Source organism: Centruroides sculpturatus, unplaced genomic scaffold (genome assembly GCF_000671375.1).
Source record: "Centruroides sculpturatus isolate CEXI.00-Female unplaced genomic scaffold, Cexi_2.0 scaffold70, whole genome shotgun sequence".
Classification (NCBI taxonomy): Eukaryota; Metazoa; Arthropoda; class Arachnida; order Scorpiones; family Buthidae; genus Centruroides; species Centruroides sculpturatus.
Window position 1 is genome coordinate 805,372 of NW_019384571.1, and position 22,697 is coordinate 828,068.

The following is a 22,697-nucleotide window of genomic DNA, read 5'->3' on the forward strand; positions in this document are numbered from 1 at the left end:
TATGTATATATATATATATATATGCAAAATTATTTATAGAAAAAATAATATTAAATAAATTATTGAGGATCAAAGTAAATGTGAGTGATGTAAAATAATAAGCAGATAAGATCAACAAATTTACAACAATAATATTCACATTTCAATATAAAATATTAAATTAAAATCGAACATTTAACGAGCAATTATTTATTGTTACATCTCGCAATGCTCTCAATTTTAGTAATGTCTTGCCCCTGTACATCATACTTTTCCTGTTAACAATGGAGTCACGCCGGTCGTTTATCTAACTCCGTTCAGGATAAAATTTTTAATTGAAATAACAGTCCAAATCGGATGTTTATAAATAGTTAATCAGGAACTCCTGACCTTACTCTTTTCATTTCTATCTCAATTATCACCTATCTAACTCTGTTCGCAAGATTAAAGAAGGACAGACAGTGGAAATTTATAGGTCTACAATTTTTGAAAATTGCAATTCAATGAAAATCACCTCCTAATAACGGTCTCATCTTTAAACTGTGGCCATTTTTTCAGAAATGTTTCTTACTGAAATGTATACAAAATTATATCTAAACAACGGACATTTTTTAGTTCCTGCCAGTGGCCGTTGTTCGGAGGTTTCACTGTATTTATAACAGTTAATTCATAGAAAGAATTTCGTATCTAAAATGATTATCAATCATATTTTATGAAGCTTATGTAAACATTCTTGATAAAAGAGAATATTGAAGATTTGCGGATAAAATTTTTCAGTCGATATTGAAATAATATTTTCTTTTCTGTACAAAATAATTACTTTTTTTAATTAGTTTAAATATTACTCTAATTAAAACATCATAAAAGATCTAATGATATAAGTGTAAAAAAATGTAATGTAGATATTTGATAGAAAATATAAAACATATTAATTGAAACAAGAATTTTAAAAAATAAATTGTATCTAAATTTGAAATTTAAAGAATTATAGTGAATAAAAATTGATAGTTTTATTTTTTATCGGTATAATATTTTTATTTTTACATTTTCTTAATATTGAAATATCTGTAATATTTTAAAGTAATAAATTCATAATTGTAATCTTGTATTTGAATTATTACACAACTAAAAATTTAATAATAAAATGTTTGAAGTAATCATCAAAAAAATAAGTTTTAACGTAATTTTAAAAATCTTATATATATTTTAGCATTTCATTTATTTTTATTTACATATATACAAAATAATACAGGACATAACTACAGGAGAAAGCGCATGTTTTTTCAGCTCCATGAAAAATTTTTTAATAAATGAATTTTTACATCCTATTCAAGAAAATATTTTAAGTTAATGGCAAAATCTATTTGAACAAAAAAACGTAACGTTGCTAAATTCTATCGATAATAGTCAAAATTTAATTTTATTCCTGTTCAATCATTCTTACTCAAACAACTTTGTCGATCGAAAATCCTATTTATATGATTAACTTGATACAGAATTTAAAATATCCGTTTTTTACAACAGGAAATAATAAGAAGATCGACTTTTTTTATATTTATTCTTTCTTTCTTTTTCTTTTTTTCTTAAAATAATCCCTAAAAGATCGAGTTATTTTCTTTTTATAAATATTCATTTAAATATGTAACGTTTCACTATATCGGTTTTACTATATCAATCATTTATTTCGTTGAAAAAAATAAAGAAAAATATTAATTTTTTTACGTAGCTAAACTGAAAAAAATGCATAATATTTGAGGAATATTATGCAATTTTATAAATAATTTTATTTACATGCTGCAGTTACTATGGAGAGGAGGCCAAAGTTATATAGGAAACTATTTATTTCTTTATAAAGTTATAAAGGTCACAAAGATCCAGAACTTTACTACTATAGTTCTATGAAACCTTAAACGTTGTTGGGACTCAAAAGCTATTCTATTATAACTCTGTGAAACCTTAACCGTTGCCAGGATTCAAAGCTGCTTTATTGCAATTTTGTATCGACAGCGAAGGCAGCAAATTATTATTGCAGCAAAACTAATCAAAATTAGATAAATATTATGTCATATTATATTTGCATGTATGCAAATATAGATATGTCGCTGCATTATATAAATTAATCAATTTGTTGAAAATATATTTATAAAACATTAATTATAATTAATATTTTTTATATTGTATAACAAAACAGTATTTTTCTATAATAAATAAATTGAATGGTTTTATTTTATTATTATTTATTTATTTATTTGAAATTTAGGTAATACAACATTTTTTAAGTAATTAAATAATATTAAAACAACGATTTTTGTTTTTTTGTCAATTTTATTTTTTAAATAATTTTGTTTTTAAATTTTTAATATGCCATCTAATGTAAATCTTTGTGTAATATTAAACTGAAGAAAATTGGAAAAGGAATTCGTTGTTTCTTGTAAAATATTCCATAAATTATTAATTAAACGTTTAAAATGTATAATTTTTAGAGCTGTTATCAAAAGTAGCAGTTAATTTACTATTTTCTTTGTAGTTAAGCATTATTTTTTATTTATTTATTAAAAGTTTTAAGTTAAAACTTTTAACTGATATATAAGAAAAATTATAATGTTATACTTGATAATTTCGAATATAATACATATTAAATTGGATATTATATATTAAAAAATTAATAGAAAATCAGGTATAAAATGTTTTATAAAACTATAGAATATTTTATGCGTGATTTATTGGTGAGAATTAGATGATATTATATACAAAAATTGGCCTACTAAATTATATTTAATTTAGAATTATTAATTCTAAAAATTAAATATAATTAAATTAGAATTAGAATTAATTTGTACCTTCCTATTGCTACTAATTTAACTATTATTTTTTAGTATAACGTGTTTAATAATATGTTTAGAGATAATATAAAACAGTATTTTCGTTTAACTTGCGTGCATTAAGTAATTTAGCATGCGTAATATCATGTTAAATATCGTAATACAGGAATAAACAGACTCATTAGTTATGTATTATAACTTTCATGTAGCTTTGGTAATTCTATGGCATCTCATTATAAATATATGTTTATGCTCTATAACAACATGTCAATCGGTTATAATGTTCAATTTCTAAATGACAGTTGTACAGATGTAAGTCGAGAAAATGGATCGACAGTTCGGACGCATTTATGAATGTTCATACCTTAATATAAGTCCAATCTTTTCCACAAAAACAATTTAGATGCAATTTATGTTTAATACAAATCATTAATTTCTTTTCGATGGAAGGCTATTAAGTCGAAGAGATTGTTTTCTTTGAGATTCACACTTTAGTCCATTGTTTCTATATCATTTCGGGGACACTTCGAGTAGCTTCTTTAGAAAATTGTGGGTTACAAAGCAATCTAAACTCAATTTTTAATATAACAATATTGCCGCGGCTCGCTCGTTCCACCGTGTCATTCATGGGTTAGAGGTTAACGGCTTTGCCTATCGCGCGAAAGTCTCCTGTTCAAACCTCATCGATGCAGGTTTTTTTTTGTGGGTACGCTCTCCCTGTCTGAGAACATATGTAAATACTAATTAATTACCATGTTTCTACCATGCCTCTGTAGGCTATAACAGCCAGCTCTCAGGCTGAGAGGGGGTCTTGTTCTTGTACTGCAAGCTGCAGGAGTTATACATTGAGTTAATAAATACCTTTGTGTTCCTNTTCTATTATAACTCTGTGAAACCTTAACCGTTGCCAGGATTCAAAGCTGCTTTATTGCAATTTTGTATCGACAGCGAAGGCAGCAAATTATTATTGCAGCAAAACTAATCAAAATTAGATAAATATTATGTCATATTATATTTGCATGTATGCAAATATAGATATGTCGCTGCATTATATAAATTAATCAATTTGTTGAAAATATATTTATAAAACATTAATTATAATTAATATTTTTTATATTGTATAACAAAACAGTATTTTTCTATAATAAATAAATTGAATGGTTTTATTTTATTATTATTTATTTATTTATTTGAAATTTAGGTAATACAACATTTTTTAAGTAATTAAATAATATTAAAACAACGATTTTTGTTTTTTTGTCAATTTTATTTTTTAAATAATTTTGTTTTTAAATTTTTAATATGCCATCTAATGTAAATCTTTGTGTAATATTAAACTGAAGAAAATTGGAAAAGGAATTCGTTGTTTCTTGTAAAATATTCCATAAATTATTAATTAAACGTTTAAAATGTATAATTTTTAGAGCTGTTATCAAAAGTAGCAGTTAATTTACTATTTTCTTTGTAGTTAAGCATTATTTTTTTTCTATTTATTAAAAGTTTTAAGTTAAAATTTTTAACTGATATATAAGAAAAATTATAATGTTATACTTGATAATTTCGAATATAATACATATTAAATTGGATATTATATATTAAAAAATTAATAGAAAATCAGGTATAAAATGTTTTATAAAACTATAGAATATTTTATGCGTGATTTATTGGTGAGAATTAGATGATATTATATACAAAAATTGGCCTACTAAATTATATTTAATTTAGAATTATTAATTCTAAAAATTAAATATAATTAAATTAGAATTAGAATTAATTTGTACCTTCCTATTGCTACTAATTTAACTATTATTTTTTAGTATAACGTGTTTAATAATATGTTTAGAGATAATATAAAACAGTATTTTCGTTTAACTTGCGTGCATTAAGTAATTTAGCATGCGTAATATCATGTTAAATATCGTAATACAGGAATAAACAGACTCATTAGTTATGTATTATAACTTTCATGTAGCTTTGGTAATTCTATGGCATTTCATTATAAATATATGTTTATGCTCTATAACAACATGTCAATCGGTTATAATGTTCAATTTCTAAATGACAGTTGTACAGATGTAAGTCGAGAAAATGGATCGACAGTTCGGACGCATTTATGAATGTTCATACCTTAATATAAGTCCAATCTTTTCCACAAAAACAATTTAGATGCAATTTATGTTTAATACAAATCATTAATTTCTTTTCGATGGAAGGCTATTAAGTCGAAGAGATTGTTTTCTTTGAGATTCACACTTTAGTCCATTGTTTCTATATCATTTCGGGGACACTTCGAGTAGCTTCTTTAGAAAATTGTGGGTTACAAAGCAATCTAAACTCAATTTTTAATATAACAATATTGCCGCGGCTCGCTCGTTCCACCGTGTCATTCATGGGTTAGAGGTTAACGGCTTTGCCTATCGCGCGAAAGTCTCCTGTTCAAACCTCATCGATGCAGGTTTTTTTTTGTGGGTACGCTCTCCCTGTCTGAGAACATATGTAAATACTAATTAATTACCATGTTTCTACCATGCCTCTGTAGGCTATAACAGCCAGCTCTCAGGCTGAGAGGGGGTCTTGTTCTTGTACTGCAAGCTGCAGGAGTTATACATTGAGTTAATAAATATCTTTGTGTTCCTAATGACTGATTGCCGTTTGTCCCCCCGACAGTTTGGTGGAGACGCCAGTATCGCCTTCCACTTCCCCTTATCATAGTGGAGGTACCATCCCATCCTAGACAAAGTCTACAGCTCCAGGGTTACTGCCAGAATATGGCCTTTATTCTCCTCCTGGCTGGACACGACAAAAACTAATGGCTCAAAACCGCGAAAAGACCTCTGGGGTAATCTCTGTCCCTTCCATTATTCAGCACTGTAGATATCCTTCTACGTTTGCTGGTGACGCTACTGATGATCCAGCAGAGTGGCTGCGGGAATACGATCGAATAGCGACATTTAACCGCTGGGATGACACGGCATGCCTCGCCAACGCTTACTTCTTCCTCACAGGTACGGCTCGACAGTGGTACGAAAATAATGAAACAGGTCTTTGGTCGTGGCAACAGTTTAAGACCGAACTTCAAAAGGTGTTTGGGGATGACAAGCAGCAAGCCCGGCGAGCAGAGGAACTGTTAAAGTGCAGGGCACAAAAACAGAAAGTACTCAATTCTACATTCAGGATATCTTACGTTTGTGTCACAAAGTGAATCCTCACATGAAGGAAGCTGATAAGGTGTCTCATCTGATGAAACGCATTGCTGAAGACGTGTATCTGTCCCTGCTCACAAAGGAACTCACCACCACGACCGAGTTCATCAACTGGTGTCGCTACATCGAGGACATGCGACAGAAACAAGTCAGTCTACAGAAATTTGATCTTCTGCCAAATGTTGTATCTATGGCTTCCTTGGATGAACAACCTGATATGGTCGCTTTCATTTGGCAGATCGTAAGAGAGGAGGTTCAGCGAATCTTGGGGCCTCAGCTGGAGGATGCCGAACCGAGAGGGTCTTCACTTGACTCGCTTGTTAGAAAAGAGGTCAAGAGAACCATAGCCCCAATATCCCAGTCTGGGTCATCCTGGACAGCTACTCAGCCAAAACGGCGCCCTATCTTTGCTGCCGCTACCCGGCAACAGCTTTCAGTTACCAAACCTCCAAGAAGAAAAACCGACTTGTGGAGAACAGATGATAACCACCCCATTTGCAGGCACAAATAACTTAACTATTCAATGGATCAAAGCTCATGAGGGTCATGAGGGAAATGAAAGGGCCGACAAACTAGCGAAAAAAGCTGCAACTACCGATTCCAAAATTACGTATAATAGGGTTCCTAAGACTGAAATACACAATCACCTTCATGAAATTGTCGAAGAACTGTGGCAAAGGGAGTGGGAGATCTCCAACACTGGGAGAAGCTGTTACAACTTCATCCCAAGGATACAGGATAGGAAAAAAATAAGACATTTAAAATCTCACCAAATTCATCAAAAACACCGGGAAACTAGCAATCCCATCGCAGAGCAGTGAACAATCTCAGACCAGGAATAACCTACCTGTTGTTGAGGACAATACAAGCGAGGACATCAGTGATGAAAGTTTCACCAATAGCAAAGAGGATCTCTGAAACGAACTGACCACCATGTAGTTAATGTTTCTCTGTTAGACGATTGTAACCATCTGTTCCTATAAATGTATCAGGACCAATTACTATGTAAATACTGTAATCTGTATTAGGCAATGTTAGCCAATTTTTTATATCTATTTCTGTTTTTTTTTAATAAATGTGGTGCCGCGGCCCATGGATCCCCACCCTTGCCTTCCTTCCCCTCCTCTTTTTAATCTAGTTACTTTCACTTTTCTTCTCACTTCTTTTCCTCACTATAGGGCTAAGTTTGTCTTGAACAGACAGCTCTCTACTTAACTTTATACTTATCTTATCTTATCTTACCACCCCATTTGTTTCCATTGTGGACGTCCCGGCCATGTTGTACGCTATTGCCGAGAGCGGAGGCAAATGCTTGACGCTTCTCGCACGAATAGAGAGGCACTGGCTGGACAGCAGTTCCGCTGGCCATTCTCCAAGGACTCCATTCGGCCATCAGGGTCTCGAAAGTTTTTCACCGTATGCTGAGGATGAAAGAGGACATTCACCGACGCCTGAGATCACCATCACCATACCGCCGTCTTAGTCGATCTCCCATCGCAGAGCAGAGAAAAACTAAGCAGTGCAACCTTTCTTGGGGGTGAGGCCGCTTGTGAAGAAAATCCCCCTTAGACGACTGTTACCCAGATGACTAGAAATTACGTTGACATTAGTATAGAGAATCACCCCGTGCATGCCCTCGTCAATTCTGGAGTATCTTTTTCTGTACTCTCCGAGGCATATCGCCGGCAACTGCGGAACACCATGTCCACCAACACCACGGATGTCCTACTGAAGGTAGCGGACAGAAATTTTGTACGTCCAGCTGGAAAATGTGTAGCGTGAATCAATATAAATGGGAAGTACCAACCATTTGAGTTTGCAGTTTTGCAGCATTGCAGTCATAATGTTATCCTTGGATGGGATTTTCTGGAAGCCTCTCAAGCCCTGATAGATTGTGGACGTTCTGCCCTCCTCTTGGAGGATGACCCTCAAACAAATGGCATAGAAGCTGACACGCTAGCTGAACCTTTCCACTTATGCACTTTCGAGGATTGTTTCATCCCTCCTTACTCATTAATGAGAATAGCTGTGTCATGCCTCGCTGCTCACAATTCTTTTGAAGCAATGGTGGAGGGTAACAAACACTTACTGCTAGAGAAAGAGGTTGCCACCCCTCTTCCATCATCCAACTGATGGAGGGCAAGGGAGCATTGTGGGTCGCCAATGGTACTTGTAGTCCTAAAACCCTTCCAAAGGATATGTGTATCAGTGTAGCAGAGCGGTTACAGGAGAATGGCCTAACCGCCGTTGACGAATGTGCTCCGCCAGAGCCGATAATGATGGCCTCCCCTATGACTATGAAGACAGGAGTCCAGCATGAGTGGAATGTATCTACGGCCCTGACCCCGGACCAACGAATGCAACTTCGAGACGTTCTTCATCACTTTGCGGAAAGTCATGCCATTCGGCTTATGCAATGCGCCAGCTACGTTCGAGAGAATGATGGATAACTTATTACGCCATCTAAAATGGACTATGTGCTTATGTTATCTCGACGATATAGTCGTGTTTTCCGAAACCTTTGAAGATCATCTGGTGAGGTTAAATGCCGTTTTAGGCTGCATACAGGATTCAGGCCTCCATCTGAATCCAAAAAAATGTGTCTTCGGTGCTAACCAGATCAAGATCCTTGGACACCTCATATCAAGAGAAGGAATACGACCGGACCCTGAAAAATTACGAGCAGTCACCGATTTTCCTACTCCAGCAAATGCGCATGACGTAAGAAGTTTTCTGGGTCTATGTTCCTATTACCGATGCTTTAGTAAAAATTTCTGCTGTAAAGTGCAACCGTTACAGCAATTACTAAAAAAGGAGTCCACGTTCACTTGGGGTCAACTAGAGGCTGATTCCTTTTCTACCTTAAAAAGGGCCATTACTTCTGACCCTGTATTAAGGTTGTATGACGAGAATGTGCCAACTGAACTCCACACAGATGCCAGTGGTTACGGGATTGGGGAATCCTAGTCCAAACACAAGATGGCAAAGAAAAGGTGATTGCTTATGCATCTCGGACACTTACCAAGGCAGAAAAGAATTATTCGACAACAGAAAGGGAATGTCTCGCAGTGATGTGGGCAGTCCACAAATTTCGGCCATATCTCTTTGGTAAACCATTTGTTGTGATAACAGATCATCACACATTGTGCTGGCTGGCTGGACTAAAAGATCCCTCAGGAAGGCTTGCCAGATGGGCCTTACGACTTCAAGAATACGATGTTTCCATCTGTTATAAGAGCGGACGAACACATAAAGACACAGACTGCTTTTCGAGAAATCCCATAGAGATCGAAACTTCTATGGCAGCTGACTTAGTTGCCACACTCACGAATGTCGCTGCTGATCAGAGGAAGGATCCAAAATTGGCAGCAATAATTCTGGCTCTTGAGAGGTCTGAGCCTATCAATGGAGAATTTGCACTTATCAATGGCATACTTTGTAAGAAAAATTATGACCTGACTGAAAAGAGATGGTTATCCGTGATCCCCAAACACTTGCGTCTGGACGTCCTGCAACACTTCCACGATGCTCCTATGCTCGATGCTCTTATGGCTGGTCACTTAGTGTTCGCTAAAACCTACGACAGAATTCGAAAGCGCTTCTTTTGGCCGAGGCTATACGATACAGTAAGGCATTATGTCTCCCATTGTCGGGAATGTCAGAGAAGGAAACAGGTACCCCAGAAACCTGCTGGTCGCCTTATGTCCATCCCACCAGTAGTAGTACCCTTTCATCGAATTAGCATGGATTTGCATGGTCCGCTCCCAAAAATCCTCAACGGCAACAAATGGATTGTGATCTGCACCGATTATTGCACCCGATATGCCGTCACCAGGGCGATTCCAACAGCTGATGGTCCAGCAATAGCTTGATTCCTTGTTGACGAAATCCTGTTGAAAGATGGAGCCCCAAGAGTACTCATCACCGACAGAGGAAAAGTTTTCCAGTCCCATCTTGTGGCTGGCTGAACTTATTCGGTGCTGCCAGGTAACACACAGCATGATGACCGCATACCATCCGCAGACAAACGGCTTAACCGAACGCTTTAACAAGACATTAACCGATATGATGTCTATGTATGTCAGTGTTGAGCAGAAAGACTGGGACTCAGTATTGCCCTTCGTCACTTTCGCTTATAACACAGCAAAACAGGACGTTACTGGATTCACTCCATTCTATTTACTTCACGGACGTGAAGCCGAGACAACAATGGNAGGATCCAAAATTGGCAGCAATAATTCTGGCTCTTGAGAGGTCTGAGCCTATCAATGGAGAATTTGCACTTATCAATGGCATACTTTGTAAGAAACATTATGACCTGACTGAAAAGAGATGGTTACCCGTGATCCCCAAACACTTGCTTCTGGACGTCCTGCAACACTTCCACGATGCTCCTATGGCTGGTCACTTAGGGTTCGCTAAAACCTATGACAGAATTCGAAAGCGCTTCTTTTGGCCGAGGCTATACGATACAGTAAGGCATTATGTCTCCCATTGTTGGGAATGTCAGAGAAGGAAACAGGTACCCCAGAAATCTGCTGGTCGCCTTATGTCCATCCCACCAGCAGTAGTACCCTTTCATCGAATTAGCATGGATTTGCATGGTCCGCTCCCAAAAATCCTCAACGGCAACAAATGGATTGTGGTCTGCACCGATTATTGCACCCGATATGCCGTCACCAGGGCGGTTCCAACAGCTGATGTTCCAGCAATAGCTTGATTCCTTGTTGACGAAATCCTGTTGAAACATGGAGCCCCAAGAGTAGTCATCACCGACAGAGGAAAAGTTTTCCAGTCCCATCTTGTGGCTGGCTGAACTTATTCGGTGCTGCCAGGTAACACACAGCATAATGACCGCATACCATCCGCAGACAAACGGCTTAACCGAACGCTTTAACAAGACATTAACCGATATGATGTCTATGTATGTCAGTGTTGAGCAGAAAGACGGACTCAGTATTGCTCTTCGTCACTTTCGCTTATAACACAGCAAAACAGGACGTTACTGGATTCACCCCATTCTATTTACTTCACGGACGTGAAGCCGAGACAACAATGGACACGTTATTCCCATATCAAACTGACGATCAACCCGACGATTACCTTGGCCACTTAGTCACCTCGGCCGAGGAGTCGCGACAATTAGCTCGTGTACGTACATTGATGGCCCAGCAAAAAATCGAGGACGGTACGACGCTGCTCATCTGAACCGTATTGTATAACCCTGGTGATCTTGTGTGGATTTTTACACCTGTGCGCAAGGTGGGTCTGTCTGAAAAGCTCCTTAAGTGTTACTTTGGCCCGTACAAAGTCCTTCGACGCTTGTCTGAGGTTACCTATGAAATCGAGGATTTCGATTCTACATCCAAACGAAGAAAGCCAAAGGATACCGTCCACGTCCTCCGCCCTATTGTGATCCAAGTCTGCAAGACCCTGATTCTACCAGTGATGTTAATAATCCTGCCGTCAGTGCATCCCTAAACGACAGGGGACGCTGTCTTTTGGGGGGAGAGTATAATGCCGCGGCTCGTTCGTTCCACCGTGTCATTCATGGGTTAGAGGTTAACGGCTTCGCCTATCGAGCGAATATCTCCGGTTCAAGCCTCATCGATGCAGGTTTTTTTTTGTGGGTACGTTCTCCCGGTCTGAGAACATATGTAAATACTAACTAATTACCATGTTTCTACCATGCCTCTGTAGGCTATAACAGCCAGCTCTCAGGCTGAGAGGGGGTCTTGTTCTTGTACTGCAAGCTGCAGGAGTTATACATTGAGTTAATAAATACTTTTGTGTTCCTAACGACTGATTGCCGTTTGTTCCCGCGACAATATAGTCATATAGTTAATAAAATTTGGATTTTTAATAAGAATTTTTTAGTAATTTATTATCAAATAAGATGTTAACTTTTGTAAAGTGAGCGAGCTATTTGTAACAGACATTAACGAATGCAGTAAATTTTAAAATGCGTAAATTGTTTGGAAATTATTCATTTAGTTACCATGTGTGTCCCATAATAGACGATGATTTAAATTCACATTTAACTTATATAAGTAAATTATGTTAAGTAAAAAACTTAAAACCATATACGATAACAACCATTAGTTGTCTTTCCAATTAGAGTTTTAACAGAAGATACTATTTCTATCATTTTAGTTCACGAAACATCCAATTATGTTTCCTATTCCCTACAGGTTTATCACTCCGTCTGACTTCTAGCCTGCAGGTGAGCACTCTATAGACCTTATTTTATTGTATATATTTTTAAAAGAAACAGTTAATCGTCAATAAAACGATCTTTTCTCACGCTCATAAAAATTTTTCCTGAATAATTCTACAACAAATAATCCTGCCATTCTTTCTATTTTATCTGCCAAATCTCTCTTTTCTTATTTGTTGTAATAAACAGCTTTTGTTCTTACTTTATAAATTATTTTATTTACCTCTGTTTTACACAGTTTTCCAGTAAGAATCATTTTAAGGTAAATTAATATTGGTCTTTATATATATTGTTAAGCATGAAATTTTTTAAATAAAATACTGTATATTATAAACTCTACTTATGATCTATGAATAATAATTGTTGAATGGTCTTAAAATTACTGATGCAATAAAATATAAAAGTGGCAATAATATATGTTTGCGTGCAGATAAAACGACATTACAATTCAGGATTTATAAAGCAGGACTCAACATTAACTTCTACAGTTGTATCATCAATTAACTTATATCGAAATATGTTAAATAGGTTAATTATTATGAATTTGAGCATAAAATAGATACGAATATAAAAACATATTTAATGTATATATTAAAGAATTTCATAGTTTTGTAATTAACGGAATTTATTGAGATGTTATCAAATTAAATTTATTAAATTACTCATAAATATTAAAGTGTGACATATTTAATGTTAAATTTTCTGCTTTAAAGATAAATTTAGGTAAATTTTGTTTAGTTTGCTATTTAATTTAAATAATGCAAACGGAACAAAAGATTAAAAAGTAATGAATTATACAAACAAAGAACAGGAAAACGTTGATGAGGTTGAACGATCTTCTAAACTTATCTCTTTAGCATCTCAATGCAAGTAAACTTGCAATGAAAAAAAACTGTATCCAAACTTTATCTTGTCGCCGGTTGTGAATTACTTTGGCAAATATCTGCTTTGCGAACTTGATTTCTTACATTTTATATTAGTTTTTTGTAAAATTTGATAATGAAAATAAAAACTTTAAGAACTTGAAAACATTCAGTAATATAAATAGAATTTTTATAATAAATTATAAAATTTGAAAATATTGTAGTAAAATAATCACATTATAACTTTTAACCTTAAAATGAAAAAAATCATGGAGATAAATATTGCAATATTTCGTAAATATAAGTCGTCATCAATCTGTGTTTTCACTGTTAATTTATTACTTCTCCCTTTTTATTTATATTCATACTCAGTTGTGATAAAATATCGTTGCCATAATCTGTAATTCTAATATATTATCTTTCTTAATCTGTTTCTCCTTGTTTTTATCAAATTTTATAAATACTTTTATTATTGAAAATATTAAGAACATAAATATTCTAATTTTATAAAATAAATTTCAGATATTTTCATTATATTACAGATTAATAAGATTAAAATAAGTTTATTAATATTAGAAATTTGTTTTTGAATATAAAATATCATAAGTGTTTGCTATTTTTAGCTGTTTAACTATTCAAAATAAGCCTTATATAACTTAAATTATATTAATGTTTATTTTGTATTTTTATTCCGAATAGGATTTTTGTATAAGATAAGTAAAAATAATTAATTAAACCAGTATACTTTGATGAAAATCCTATTAATCTTAGAAAAAGTATATAAAAAGCAATTTTCAACCGAAAATTCTTTTATTTATCTGAAAGCGTTTATTTTAACAGGTCAACATATTTCAATCAAAATTTTCCAAAGACGAAAGCAAATGACTTTTTTCCTTTTATCCGACAGTCTATAGGTGAAATAGGTTTGGCGTAAATTTCCCAACACTTTAGTTGCAACCAAGAAGTGAAATATTTTTCAAAGACCTAATTTTAAGAGTGGTGCATTCAATCAATCAGAATTGAAGACATGTACTGTACATATTTACATATTCCCACCTACAGATTTATTTTCGATTTCAAAGACTTTTTGTGTCAATACTTATTCAGCTGCATTTATTTATAGTTGACTCCTTTTTTTTCTTGTTAAAATTAATAAAAAGAAATTAACATTATCTTTCTTCTATATTAAAATATAAATAATAGATTAACTTAATGTAAATTATATCGTTTATGTTTTTGATTTTTATGTTAAAATTTAACTAGACTTTATAATGTTTATTTTTAAAATTACATGCCATATTAATCATATTCAATTTCGTGAGGATACAACCCATTCCCTATATTCTTGTTAGATCATCTTTGAAGAAATGATACTCGAGTGAACTTCAAAGATTGATTAATGATGACATTGTAATGTAGTAGGCCCTCAGTTCGTTCGGTATTTGGTTTGTACTTTCTTCTTGTTTTTTTTTTTTGGTATTATTTATTCTACAACTTTTGCCATACTTTCACTAACATCTTTCTAGATACAATCGAATTTGTCGATCCAACTAAATCACATTTTCTCTCTTCTCCATACTTATAGTTAGTAAAATATAAGAGATATAGATGCTCTTACTCAGTTCAATAACGTTGGTTAGCTTACGAAAACTAAATCCTATTTGTTCATCCACTTTTCAATAAATATTGCATATTTACTTTAATGTTATATTCCTTTCTACATAACATTCGGATAGTAAAATACAATTTATAAAGAGAGAAATGAAGCTGGATAGAGGCCCCTTTCCTCTTAATATTAAGTGTAGCCTCATGCGATTTATTTGATCAAAACTTTTGTAATGGAAAATTTGTCTTCAGTAGTAAAATTGCATCAAGAAAATTCGATCACTTTTAAGTTTATTGATTGAAGTTCCCAATGCTTTAATAAGAGAATCGGTTTATATGATTAGAATATACTTATATGTATATATATATTTGGTTCTTCATGAAATTTATCTTTGTGTTTAGAACGATTCAATAAAGTATTTTAGAATCTATTAAGTATAATAATAGTGAATGCATTAAATTTAAATTTTGAAAAAAGTAGGCAATCATTTTTAGCATCTCCAGATTTTTTATAAGTATTTCGCCTAAAAACTTTCTGAATAATTCACGCTTTAACTTTACTAAAAACTTCCATACGAGTTTTCTAGAACATATTCTTTCATCCTAATTTGTCATTTCAAATTCGAGTCAGCCAATTGAAAAGTAGGAAATTGAATAAATTATAGAAAACTTTTCATTTTCACTAGAAAAATTTAAAATAATTCAGGAGAAAATAATTTACATATTTATTCGATGGTTAAAAAGGAACTGAATTAATAATTTTATTCATTTATTATTCATTTGTTTCTAGTTTAAGTTCTAGCAAAATGTATTTAAAACTTAAATGATTTTATATTTTAGCGTTTAAAAAGTCATAAATAACTAACTATTTATTGAGTTTTAACTCTTAAAAAATTATATTATATATATATTTTAAAAAAGGAAATAGACATAAATTGCGTTCGTATAAATGATAAATGATGCTATTTAGTTAGTTCATAAATTATCAATACACCTATAAACATAAGCAAATCGTTTCCGTGTTTATATTCGATCGTAATGATTGTAATAATTTATACGATGTAGATTATCACGATAGCAACCTATTTAGTACAATAAGATGGGTTAGTTCGAAGATTTCACATTTATTTGAAGTAGATCTGTTAACGATACATTTAATTTATATAAAATAATAATATTCACAATAATATTTTATAAATTTCACAGCTTTGAATATTCTTACCTCCAAGAAAAATTTATAGCTAGAAATATTATCAGTTTGATCCTTTCTATCCTATTGTACGCTGAATTCGTTTTCTAAATTTAGAATTTTATTAAACTGAAAATGAAATTACATTAAATAGTATAAAATAAATGAGATTTTATTTATCCTATTTTTCAAATGTGTAACAGAGCTTAGCCATAATTGTCTTTTCTTAAGTGAAGATGCGGGTTTCAGATCTTCACAATCTTTAATCATAAACTGTATTAAAAAGAATTGACTTTAGAACTATTATTTAAAGTTTTTAAATTAATTAACCTATTATAAAAATGCATTAATTTTATACAGATTTTTATGTACTTTAAATAATGATTAAAATATTTTGAATGATTTAACAACGTTATAATTATATTAGCATTTTAAATGCTGATTGATTGACGTATGTTAAATATTAATCAATAGTGTACATGTGTTTATTAGCGCGTTGTTACAGATTAAATTATGAATATTAAAATAGTTTAAATACTCTTTTTGAATTTTATTTATTATATTAATTAAAAATGTGTTTATTTGTAATTGTCATAAAAATACGCTCATCCGTTTGTGAACATCAAAAATATGGAATAACTTTATTCTTATTTTTACATATCTGACAAAACAGTCGTATTTAAATTTTTACGTTTCCTTTTATTTTTTCATTCATTTGATATTCAACAATTCTAATACTAGAGCAATAGAAATAGAGCAACTCTCATCTTCAAGAAAACTAATTTTAACAGTATGAACATATATTATATTTATATTATAAAATAAATATGAAATTTCGCATTTTAATTTTTAAGCTAAATTAATTAGTTCTGCCTATTTTAATAATCTCCACTTCATTTGCGAATATTTTAAATTGTATATGATGCTGCTCTTCAAAAACGTAGAATACGATTTAAACTGTGAAGTTTAATATTATTATAATATATATATATTTTAAATTAAAAAATAAAAATAGAATTTTCTTGCCAATAAAAACTAAATTTTTTCTTGCTGTAACTATATCTAGAATCGACCCACTCGTTAATGACAACTTAAACCGTGGTTCAATAGTAGTGCCAATATACAATTCAAACATGACAATGTAATGGTTCTCTTCAGTAAAATCAAACAAAGCTCCAGTAATTATCATTTTAACTTTGTATTCGAAATTTGATGCATTTACTTTCTACTTAAATTATAATTCACAGACTTTAACAAAATTAAAGATTTTTCTTTAAACACGAATAACAATTTAAGAAAAATATTTAAGATTTTATATATGAGAAAAGCAAATACCTAATTTTGAAACGAACCGTTAATTTAGCATCATTTTTATATTTATTTTATAAAAATAAACATTCTTATCTAATTGTTACTGTTGTTACTATTTAGCGATAAAAATATTATTTAATAAACTAAAATATTATAAAGAAGTAGTCATTAATTACCTGTGATATAAGAATTCTTTTATTTCGAAACGAGACGAAATGGAATGAAGCTTTAAAGGCGAAGCCCATGTTTAGTCAATGGATGAAGAGGTAGAATTGTCCTGTAAGGTCGCTGTCATCAACTTTCGAAGGCTACAAGAGGCTGTCAACTACAGCCGCTACAGCCTCAGGTTACTATTTGTTTCTCGTCCTTACTGTTTCATCGACAAAACTTTCCTGAAAGAGGTCCACTGTCCAAAAGATCATATCTATATTGAACAAGACGAAACTGCAATGATATTCGATGCATTTACTCTACTACCAAAAAGTATTATTGTATATATTTCAATCAGTTAAAATGTAATTTAAATTATTTAAAATTTATTCAAACCAACGATTAAATAGTTGTATCGTGTCTATAAACCTAATGATTAAATCATTACAATTTATGACTTGAGTCACCTTTTACTTTATTTATTGTTATTTTTTCTTTTAATATTTATTACAGAACGATAAGTTTAAAACGGTTACGATATTACTGATCATACATAAATCATATAAACATAAAAATAAATCATCAAGTAAATGAAAAATGCATTGAATAAAAACTGCAATCGAAGAAGAAAAAATAAATAAGATTTCGATCAAATTTTATAATCTAAAAGTTTTCTATCGCATAAAATTCAAATTAATTAAATAACGTTAAGAAAATGAATTAGCTCATAAATCTAATTCCAAACTTTATTGCATTTATGAGAATTACATTAATGAAGAAATTACGTTACTTTCGTGAAATTATTTAAGAGGGTTATTAATTTAATAACTAAAACGATTATTAGTTTTTTCCATGATCAATGCAATTTTAAATATTCCACTCAATGCTTTGGCTTTTGCTATCTAAAGATTCACTAAACTGTAATTTAATATTTTGTAAAATAAAAAAATCTTATAGGTTTTTGAGAGAAGATTTAATATATAAATAATTGATTTGTTTGTTTGTAATGATTTTAATGATAAACGATTGCTACTTCATTTATTATGTAACTTCTAATTAAGATTAAAACTATCTTATTTAAATATTTAAAAACTGTTTTAATTGATTTGTGTTTTATATTTTATTTATGAATTTTTTCCAGTAATTGTAATAGTTAACAAGCTTATTAAAATTAAAATAAACGAAGTGTTAGAAAATTGAAAATTGTTATATTTAAAAACAATTCAAATATTAAATATTTAACATCTATTTTATTACATTGTGTGAGAGTTGTGAGGTAGAAAGGTAGCTAAATAATAAATTATGAATAAATATAACTTTCGATTGCTATAAAATATGTATTAATAGATATTAAATTAGCAAATATATAATAAAAGAGAAAATTTATTTGAATATTTAAAAGCGTATCTTATTGAAGAAACAATTAAGTTGACGAAGATGTTTACAGCTACGAATATAGAAGAAAATTCACTTAAGTGTTAAAATCAATTGTCTACTTAATGCAAAACGTTACCGCGTCGTTTTCTACGAAAATTTAATTATTTCATAGTTAAACAACCGATATTTCTATTTGTTCTTTATTATAATGCAATAATTCTTAATTTCTATTACTAAAAGCTAATTTTAGATATTAATGAAGGTCATAGCCATGTCTAAATTCTCTTATTAATTATTACTCGTATTACTCGTTATTTAATGTTTTCAGTATATAAGATGGCTTTATCGTGTATAAGTTTTAAATAACCCATTTCTTAGTATTATATCTGTATTTTTCAGAAGTCGTATAAAATTAAATCTCAGAAATATTCAATATTTTTATGCAATTTAATTACAATAAAACCAGAGAAAAATTGTTATTTAAATGAGAAAAACTGTTAAACGATGGTTTTTATTATTTAAAAAATATCATAAAGTTTTATAGTCGGGTGTAAATTTATATGAATTTTTAGTCATTAAAGTTTTTGCATGAGAAAAATCGTGGAATATTTTTTGAAAATATGTTTTTATTATAACTACTTTGCCAAGAAAGCAGTTAATTAGGATAAAGTGGAAAAAATAGTGTCAGTTTTCTCACTGTTCCTCTAAGTTTTGCTTGTTACTCTATATGTAAACAAGGCGACATTCTTATCACAGTATACATAGTACTGTTGAAAGACTATTCAGATCGAATGACGTAACACTTTTATATTACTTACACATTGTTTGATTTGGTAGAAAAGGTTTGTAAACTAGATCTGTTACCGTATCATTTTATTCCAAACAGAAAATTTGTTTTGTGTTAATACAAGCTTGACTAACACTGATAGAAATGCTTTGCAAAACGGATATTACAATATAAAAACGTTAAATTTGCATTGTAAAACTCGCATAATTAAATATTGAAAAACATTTAAATTTATTTAATAATAATACTGAATCAAATTTAAAGATTTTTAATATACAATTTATAATCTATTAGATGATATTTTAGAATATTTACAGAACTATCTATTGATTTTCGGTGCAAAATTATATAACATTTAATTATAAACTTATGTAATATTAAATCGAAATTAATTTTTCTAGAAGTTTTAAATTATGTTATATAAAATCAGTATATTTGTTATTCTCCTCTCGAAGATATAATGTTAACTTCCTTCTATAATTATAATTCATTTACGAAGAAAAGCATATTTATAAGATAAATTTAACATCGTATCGACTTTTATTTTATTAAATTTTTATAAAATACATTAATATATCGTTTACAATTTTAAATTTATAATTATCAGGAATATTATTTTCGATTTTAATATATTTCAAGAGCTAAGAAAGGATTTATTCTGTAAAAAAATTGTATTCAGATAATGTATTGACTTGAAGAGACAACGCAGTAAATTATGTTTTAAAGAAAATGCAGATGTGCATTTTTTATNAGGTATAATCATTTTACTTCTTGGAGGACTTTTCGACATATTAAATTCCTTTCGAAAGATTAATGAAATTATTAACGACATATATTAAAATCGCGGAAGTTAAACATGAGGGTATATTTAATATTATATTAGCATTATACACGAAATAAACATTTAAAAATTAAACTTTAGAACTTTTAAAAGCATTTTGTACATTGTAAATTCTGTTGTTTGATTAATTCTTATATTTAAATGACTTATTATGCTATTATCGAGATTTAAGTCGTTGCATTAGTTTAGTAGTTATGCTGTTTAATTATTTTATGCATAATTAACATTAATGTAATTTACATAGTTTAATAGTAGTTAAGTCAATAAAATAATCTTAATATTTTATAGTTAAATATGCCAGAAATTTGTAATGTTATGTCTAAACGAATTACAATTCATTTACACGTAACATTACGCTTAAGCAATCCATTTAGGCATATATAAATACAGTGAAGCGTCGAAAATCCACACTAATTGGGGCCGAACCCGGTCTCGATTTTCAAATATACGTGCAAATTAGCATTTTCAGCACTGTAAACTCTAAATACACAATAAATCAAGCTTTGATATGCTAAGTTCCATCCAAGTAGGCTATCTCACAAGGAATGTTGGAATACATACAAAGATTCAAATGTAATTTACAGAATCACATGTTTAAACAAAAAAAAAATGCACTAATCAATTTAAAAATTACGAATTATGAGAGTGTTAGGAATCAACGAAATCATTGAAAGGAGTTAATATTCATTTTTCGACGGCCGAATCCGTATTTTCGACGCTTCACTGTATATTGTAAATTAGTTTTAAGGTCATTAAATTCCTAATTTAATATTTGAAATTCCATAAATTAATTATTTAAATAATTTAGAATGAATTAGATTTTTAATATAATGCAAAATTTTTATTAAGATGCAAAACTTAACTTAACTTAATTATAACACTATATTTATTAAACGTTTTTTAAATGTTTTAGAATATTAACATTATCTCTTATTTGATTTTAGTGTGGATCACATTTACGTCTCTGTATTTCGTTCGACAAGCTTTCCTTGTCCATGTAACAACTTAATTGCACTTTACAACATTAAAATAACTTTGATATTACACTATGTATTGGGTGTGGTCCGAACAAAATACAGTATACTTGAAATACAAGAACATAATTTCTAAAATTATGATTTTCTGATTTAATTGCGGATTAATTACTTAATTAATTATCTATAAAATTTACATCATTTAACCTATCTTCATCTGTAGGATGTAGCTCTTTGATGACAGTTAATATTAAAGTGGGCACATCATTTCCTATTAATGAAGGGTCAAGATGTAATTTTATACCTCTAATCACTACTTATTTGTCTAATTCCGCATTTTTACATTTTTTTCAAACGAGAATTTTTATATTTTATCTTTAACAATAGTAATTAAAATCTTATTTTTCACTTTTGTGCTGTGTAAAATTAAAGAAATACATCTTTTCGAAGCAAAAAATAGAATAATTATTAAAATTAGAGATTTATTTTTTGTTCAAAAACAATAATGTAATATTAAATATAATACGTATAATTCAGTGAGGAATATGTATTATTAATAGTGTTGCAACGAATAGTATATTAGACAAGAGCGTCATGCTAGTATGTGATGAGTGATGATATCAAAGTGTATAACAATGAAATGACCTACACGTGTAAATAACGGAAAAAGAACAGAGAAGCACAGCGAAGTGAAAATGTGAAAATAAATATGAAATTCAGTTAATAGCATAATTGAACGAGTCGAGGCAGCTTATTGGCGCGAAATTCGCCGGTCGTCAATGCCAAACAATTGTTGTCATAGACTTCGGTAAGCTAAATGCTTGTAATGATACAGCCCCAGGATTCGGCCGTGCACGGGCGTAAGCCTGGGGCCGTTCGGGCTACCAAGCTGTCTCGAATCTGTGAAATTATAACTGTGACTTATACCGACGTTCTATCTGTCTCTTTTCTCCGTTATCACCAGACTATGAGTCACGTAATTGTAAAATGGGAAATCTACGACGGAAAAGTGACGAATCGAAAGTATCGTGAGCGCGTATTATATAGACTAGAGCGATAGAGGAAAGAGAAAGGGAAGAGCGCTTAAAAAGAAGGATAGGCAGGGTCAGACCTCAGATGTGCGACGATTCTCGAACGAATAGGTGTGTACTGTACGTGTGCTGATCTTTGTAATTATAAATTGTGAATACATGTGACTAATATTATTTTCTTTTTCATGTTGTGCATGTTATAAGTTATAAGTAAATATAAAAAGACAATAATAACCCGATAACATTAAATCTAAATACCAAAATGATTAATTTACTGTGTTTTTGTTATTTCTTACTCCTGTTTTTAGGTATTCGGTATTCGGCCGAATAGTGATTAAATATTCGGTA

At 30.8% G+C, this 22,697-nt stretch overlaps 1 protein-coding gene and 1 pseudogene across 1 annotated transcript in view; both read left to right on the forward strand.

The window, feature by feature from the left end:
• The window catches only part of LOC111624177 (muscarinic acetylcholine receptor gar-2-like), a 75,345-nt gene that overhangs the window by 42,844 nt on the left and 9,804 nt on the right, over positions 1-22,697 (forward strand). The window lies entirely within an intron of this gene.
• Positions 5,611-6,515, forward strand: LOC111624190 (annotated as a pseudogene).